At 49.5% G+C, this 7345-nt stretch overlaps 1 pseudogene; it reads left to right on the top strand.

Moving 5' to 3' along the window:
• The first annotated feature begins 5970 nt into the window (after positions 1-5970).
• LOC114007053 (uncharacterized) lies at positions 5971-6185 on the top strand (annotated as a pseudogene).
• The last annotated feature ends 1160 nt before the right edge of the window (positions 6186-7345 follow it).

The raw sequence follows: 7345 nt of genomic DNA, 5'->3' as shown, positions 1-7345 counted from the left end.
GGGGTGATTTCTCACTTTCCTTCTCCCTGTCTCTCTCTCTCTGGTAAGCAGACACGTCCTGTGGCCAAAACCTCAAAGAAAAACAAAGTATCGTAGTTTCTCTGAAACAGCTGTGTCATAGAATGGATTATTTCTTCTAGAACAACTATGTAAGAACTTCAACAAAATTAAGTGATTTGAATACTATGATAGCACTACAAGTGAAGTGTACATACAGGGCCAGCTCCATGTCCTAGTGTAAGGGAGCCAGATCCCACGTGGCCGATCACGCAGGTTCCAATCCTGGCTACGGTGGTTTGAAAACCACATTAGGTGTGTGCACGTGTGTTCCTCAGATCCCAACCGGATGGACAAATGAGAGGGGTTGCAGTGACCGCACCCCATTGGTGGTGCTTGCTCACCCACCCATCCTACTCCTCTTCCCCCTGTTTTCCTCTGGCAAAAAAAAATTTTTTTTGGAGAGATTTTTGCTGTAGGGCATGTTTGTTCTCCAGAAAGACAGAGAGAGAGAGACAGAGAGAGACAGAGAGAAAGAAAGCGAGAAATCGCCCCCCCAGGGGGGATGGCCACAATCCCTTCTCCTCCATTCTCCTCTTGGGATCTTGGGCACGCACGCACACGCGCCTGGTGTGAGTTTAAGCCACCGGGTCCAGGACTCAAAATGCAGTTGACTACATGGGAGTCCAGTGACACAGCCATTATGCCAACTGCTGGTTCCTCCTCTGGCAAATTTTTAAAAAATCATATACAAGTAGAGGCCAGCAGGTGGCATGGTGGTTAAGGGCGTTGGACTCCCCACATGGTCGACTACGTTCAAGTCCCGGACCCAGTGGGTTACTTTCTCACTTTCTCTCACTCTATCCCTCTTTTGTCAAACTAAAATAAAGTTAAATAAAATAATTCTCTAAAAAATTAGCTACAAAAATTTATATACACGTATAGCCAGAGGGCACGTGCACATGCCAAAAAGAGAGGGAAAGAAAGCATCCCCCAGTGGCCCGTGGTCACAGACTCCTTCTTCTCCCTTCCTCCATCCTGTCAGATTCCCAGGTGTGCACACGCACACACGCACACACACACACACACACATACTTGGTATGTCTTTCAAACTGTTGGGCCAGGATTAGGAATCTAATTGGCCACGTGGGAGCCAGCTCACGTGCACGGGGTGGAAAGGCTGCCTAATCTTGGGCCCCTAGTTATCTTTGACTATGTTCTAGTCATCATATTTGGAAAATTATAGGAATCATTTGAGGGCCAGGATGACGGTTAATTTTCCCCAGAGAACTTGTGTCAGCTAGAACTAGTCCTCGTCAGCTAGACCTGGGTTCAACTGTGGACTTCGGTGACTTCATTTGTCTAAGAGAATTTCACAGGTAAAACATAATACCCATCTCCATGGGCTGCTCTGAGGATCAGATGAAATAGTCAGTGCAGATCGCTTAGTTCAGCACCTGGCATGGAACGTGCTCAGGAGATGTGGTTTATTGGGGGCAAGGGGATGCCTTGTTAGACTTTTCACCTGGTGCAGGCCCTGGGTGGTGATGTAGACCTATACGTCTTAGGAGGCCATCAAAAAGAAATTCCACTCTCCGCTAGTGGGCAGATGTCCTCGGGAAGAGAGCAGACTCTGAGCTCCTTCCTCCCTTCGGTCCTGTTTCCTACAGCGATGCTGTCCTGTCTTCTCGACTTCTTTTTTCTTCTTTTTCATTTGCCAAAGGCGCATGTGCTTGCCAGAGAGTCAGAGAGAAGAGGAGGGAGAAAGAATCCCTCAAGAGGCATGGTCATGCTGCAGTCCCTTCTCCTCTGTCACTCTGTCCTGTCGGGCCTTTGGGCATGCACGCACATGTGCCTGGCGTGTTTCTTAAGCTACCAGGTCCCATTGTGCTTCACAAGCCTTTGGGGTTTGGGACTCAAACCCATGCATTCGGCCATGTGGACTCCAGCTCCCTTAACCGCCAGGAAACTCAACTTCCCGAGCCCTTCTCCACCTCTTCACAGAGATGTCTGCAACCTTTTATCGAGCTTGTCGGTTTCAGCTGGAGGTTGCCACAGTTAGACAGCGCCAGAGAGGAAGTGCCGTGTTTTCATTTGCACTGCTTTGATGAGCATTCCCGGGGAGTCCCAGCGCCTCTCCTCCCATTGGTAGAAGTTCAAGTTTCCTCTTCTGCGAAATGCCCACTCATCCCAAAGCCTTTTTCTTACCGTTTCCCGCCTGCCTCTCGTTGATTTGCAGGTGTTCCTTAAGTACTGGAGCTGGGAAGACTGTGTTCATTTCCCACATGGTCTCTTTTCCTAGTTTGTCACCCCTCTAGTCCCTTCACGGTCCCCTTTACTGATCAGGCACCCTTCATTCTGAGGCAGGTAAATTCAAGCATTGTTCTCCTCTGGAAGGCTTGCCCTTTGGCAGGGTCGTCCTTTATAACTGCACTGCAGACAAAGTCGGCTCTTCCAGTGTCATTTCATCTGCACCACGTAGAGGGGCCCCGGCCGCCTCCTTCCGTCCCCGAGCTCTGTTTTCACAGCCTCGGCCTGCAGTCCCAGACCCTGGCTCGTCACCGCTTCACTCACTAGTTTGCCACGAGAAGTGCACGTCCCCCACACGTGCTGCTGTTCAACCATTTATCCTCGTCCTGTGCTCAGGGAGCCGAGTTTTAGCCCAAAAAGCAGGATACGGGTCGCCCTTAGTTTTCATCTTGGTTCAGGCCACCATTCCAGGCTGCTGTTATTTTTGGACCCTGATTCTGTCATCCGGTGCCCTGGCTGTCCCAGTTTTTGCCATCTGAAACTTGGATAAATATGTCACCCTCGTCCACGTCCAGAAACTCCGGAAACTGGTAAGAGTGCTGAGCGGGAGCAGAGGCCAGGGTTCCGCCCTGTGTCCCGGAGTCCTCTTTCAGGCAGATCGAGATTACTTCACGGTAACCCTCCTTCAAGATTTATTGAGAATTTCATGCCTGGCCCTGGGCTAAGTGCTGGGAATACGAAGACGGCGAGAGAGAGAGGTTCTCCACCCTTAGAGGGCTCCCCCTCCAGTGCGGAGAGACGCAACCACATGCATGATATGAATGATAACTCGGGCTTGCGGGAGCTCGGTGGGTTGTCTCTCTTGCCTGGTGTTTGGGACAGGCGGTCGACAGGGAGTATCCGCCCAACCACTCACCTCTCTGTTATGCTTAGGGCGGGTATCAGATTGGTCAAGAGCTGTGTCTATCATAGCCGAAGGGCTGGAGCAGGAAAGAGCGACTGGTGTGAACTGCTTCTTTTGAAAGCGCACACTTGGACAACTGCGTATCGATGCTTTGCTCATCATTGATCCCCAGCTTCATTTGTGTCACTTCCTTAAAAGTCTGCAAGGCAAGGCAAGTGCTTCCACTCAGCTGGTGTAACCCATGAGGACCAGGAGACCCCACAAGATGCTTGGATAGTCCTCGCTGTGAATCTGCGGTGACTAGTCTCCGAGCTATTCAGGGAGCCTGGCCAAGCCCCCGTGGGGCCCGTGCTGGCCTCCACAGCTGGAAGTGGTCGGGGCAAAGGGTGACGTTCTCTAACTGGGAGTCCCGTTCCCAAAGTGAATTTAATGGGCTGTGACCAGCACTTCTTAATGAAACAGAATGGGTAGGACAGAAAACAGAGAACTCGGGACCAACAGATGATGTAATGGTTATGTCGCTGGACTCCCACGTAGTCGACCTGGGTTTGCGTCCCAGATCTGGCAACTTAAAACTCACACCAGGCACGTATGCATGCATGCCCAAAATCCCAAGAGGAGAATGGAGGAGAAGGGATTGCGGTGTGGCCATCCCCCTGGGAGGTGATTTCTCTCCTTCTGTCTCTCTAGTGAGTGCATGCACCCTATAGCAAAATTCTCTATAAAGAAAAGAAAAAGAAAAGAGAGAACTCTGTACACAGTAAGGGTATGAGTTGTTTTTATGGAACTTTCTTTTCACTTATAAATTGCATGCATGTACATTGAATTGTGATCTAAAATGTGTCTCCTGGGACCAGCAGTTAGCGTAATGGCTATGTCGCTGGACTCCCATGTAGTCGACCGTGGTTCGAGTCCTGGACCCGGTGGCTTAAACTCACGCCAGGCGCGTGTGCGTGCATGCCTAAGATCCTGGGAGGAGAATGAAGGAGAAGGGATTGCGGCATGGCCATCCCCCCCCCCTCGCTTTCTATCTCTCTGTCTGTTTCTGTCTTTCTGGCGAGCACACGCACTCTATAGCGAAAACCTCTCTAAATAAATAAATAAATAAATAAATAAAATGTGTCTCTTACTGTGGGTTTCAGTCAGGAAAGTCTGAAGGCAGCTGGCACAGGGACCAAATCTGCACACCCCAAAGTCAGCCAGAACTGGGTTCAGCTATGTGGCTTGAGAAGCGACTTCATTTCCCTAAGAGAATTTCACAGATAAACCGTAATACCGTCTCCGTGGGTGGCTATGAGGGCTAAGTGAAATAGTCAGTGCGGACCGCTTAGTTCAGCACCTGGCGTGGACCGTGCTCAGGGGCCGTGGTGTTCTTCTCCAGCGCTAACGATAGGTATGCCTGGCCTTGTTTCTCTCCCGTCTCCAGCACTATTAACTTGGCTTCCTACTTTCTATTTTCGGCAGTTTGGAGAAGCAAGCTGGTGACTTTCTAGCAATCCTGGACTTTATGGGTATGATCTTGCACATCTCAGAGGGTTTCAAGGCTCGCCCACCGGCGTCTCCCACAGTTCAGAGCCACCAGCTGCTCCACAGGCCCAGCCTGCCCGGCACCATCAGGGCTCCGACCTCCCCACCCTTTGGTTGTGAGGAGGGGGTTTCACTTTTATAATTGGGCTCTCTTGGGCCAGCAGGTGGCATGGAGGTTAAGGCGCTGGATTCCACATGGCCGATTGTATGGTTCAAATCCCAGACTCAGTGGCTTGAAAAATCACACCTGGCATGTGTGTGTGCACGCCGCAAATCCCAAGGAGACTGGAGAAGAGACTGCATTGGGGCCACCCCCACTGTGGGGGCTGATTTCTCACTTTCCCTCTCTCTCTCAGGCAAGTGCACCTGCCCTATAGCAAAATAAAAATAAACTAAACTAAAATTGGTCTCTCTCTTTTTCCTCACCCTCGGAGGCCTCTCTCTCAGCATTGTGAGCCCTTTGATGTCCTCAGCCAGTCTGAGGCGCTCTCCCATTGACCAGTCACCTTGGCATTCCCTTTCCTTGTGCCCGGTTACTCTCTGCTGGCTGTCTGCAGAGGTGAGCCACGAAGGTGTGTAGCTCCCACTGTTCTTCTTTTCTAAAAACATTATTTATTTTTATTTATTTTTTTTGGAGAGGTTTTTGCTATAGGGCGTGTGCACTCGCCAGACAGATGAAGAGAGACAGAGAGACAGAAAGCGAGAAATCACCCCCCAGGGGGATTGGCCATGCCGCACTCCCTTCTCCTCCATTCTCCTCTCGGGACCTTGGGCACGCACGCACACGCACCTGGTGTGAGTTTAAGCCACCAGGTCTAGGACTTGATCCACGGTCAACTACATGGGAGTCCAGCAACATAGCCGTTACGCCAATTGCTGCTCTCTCTCTCTCTCTGTCTCTCTAGTCAAATCAAACAATAATAATAATGATGAAAAAAAATTAAGGAAAATAATTCTAAGGAGAAAAAACTTGGCAATTCGTATACAAGCAGGCACTGATTGGATACTTCCCAAATACTCCAAGATGGGGGGCCTGGATAGTGGCACTTCAGCCGTGAAATGCTCCTCAAGGCTGACCCACGTGGGAGGTCTGGGTTCCTGCTGGGAGACCTCCCTGATCCCGCTACATGCTGTGCCCCTGATTCGGGGCTGAGACTGGGAGTACATCTTGGCATCAAGACTGCTGGGGGCGGGGGGAACCAGCAGTTAGCGTAATGGCTATGTCGCTGGACTCCCACGTAGTCGACCGCGGTTCACATCCCGTACCCGGTGGCTTAAAACTCACGCCGGGGAGCTTTGCGCAGTGGCAGTATTGTAGCCGATGAGGTTTATCCAAGGCGCGATTACTGCTAATTGAAAACTCACGCCGGGCGCGTGTGCGTGCGTGCCCAAGATCCCGAGAGGAGAATGGAGGAGAAGGGATTGCGGCGTGACCATCCCCCCTGGGGGGTGATTTCTCGCTTTCTGTCTCTATGTCTCTCTCTGTCTGTCTGGTGTGCGCACGCGCCCTATAGCGAAAAATCTCTCAAAAAAAAAATAAATAAAAGTTAAAAAAAAATAAAAAGAGAGAGAAAAAACTAGGCTTTAACCTTTGGCCAAAAATAGGTTGAAAAGACTTTTTTTAAATCTGCACTTTACAAACCAGGTGGATTTTTTTTTTTTTTAATGTGTCAAACTTGAAATTTCAAGAGAGATAGAGATGTTACGGGAAGATCAATTGAACAGAGCCCTAATCTAAAAACTAGTAACTGGGGCCAGCAGGTGGCATGGTGGTTAAGGGTGCTGGACTCCCACATGGCTGACCACAATTCGAGTCCCAGACCAGGCAGCTTGCTTTCTCACTTTCTTTTTATATTTTTGAGATTTTTTTTTTTTTTTTTTCTGGATATGTGCACTCAACAGAAAGACAGAGAAACAGAAAGCAAGAAATCATTCCCTAGGGGGATGGCCACTCTGCAATCCCTTCTCCTCTATGCTCCTCTTGGGATCTTGGGCATGCATGCATACGTGCCCGGCATGAGTTTAAGCCACTGGGTCCAGGACTCAAACTGTGGTCAACCACATGGGAGCCCAACGACATAGCCATTACTCCATCTGCTGGTCCCCTACCTTCTCACTTTCTCTCTCTCTCTCTGGTCAAATTAAAATAAGTAAATAAATTAAGTTAAATAAAATAATTCTAAAAGAACAATCCCAGTAACTAATGATAAGTAGATAAAGCTCATATATTTGTTTCAGTGTGACTACAGAATATGTTTGTTTAAGAAAGGTCAAAGTGTAGGGGCCAGCAGGTGACATGGTGGATGAGGAGCTGGACACACCCACATGGCCAACTACAGTTCAAGTTCTGAACCTGCTGGCTTGCTTTCTCACTTTAACCTCTCTCTCACTCTCGGTCTCTCCCTTTCTGGTCAAATTTAAATAAATAAATACATAAATACAGTTAAATAAAATAATTCTTAAAAAAAAAAAAAGGTCAAGGGAACCAGCAGTTAGTGTAATGGCTATGTCGCTGGATTCCCACGTGGTTGACCGCGGTTCAAGTCCCGGACCTGGTGGCTTAAACTCATGCTGGGTGCGTGTGCGTGCGTGCCCAAGATCCCGAGAGGAGAATGGAGGAGAAGGGATTGCGGCGTGGCCATCCCCCCAGGGGGGTGATTTCTCGCT

Source organism: Tupaia chinensis, unplaced genomic scaffold (genome assembly GCF_000334495.1).
Source record: "Tupaia chinensis unplaced genomic scaffold, TupChi_1.0 Scaffold000116_1, whole genome shotgun sequence".
Lineage (NCBI taxonomy): Eukaryota > Metazoa > Chordata > Mammalia > Scandentia > Tupaiidae > Tupaia > Tupaia belangeri.
This window is presented reverse-complemented; position numbering and strand designations above follow the sequence as displayed.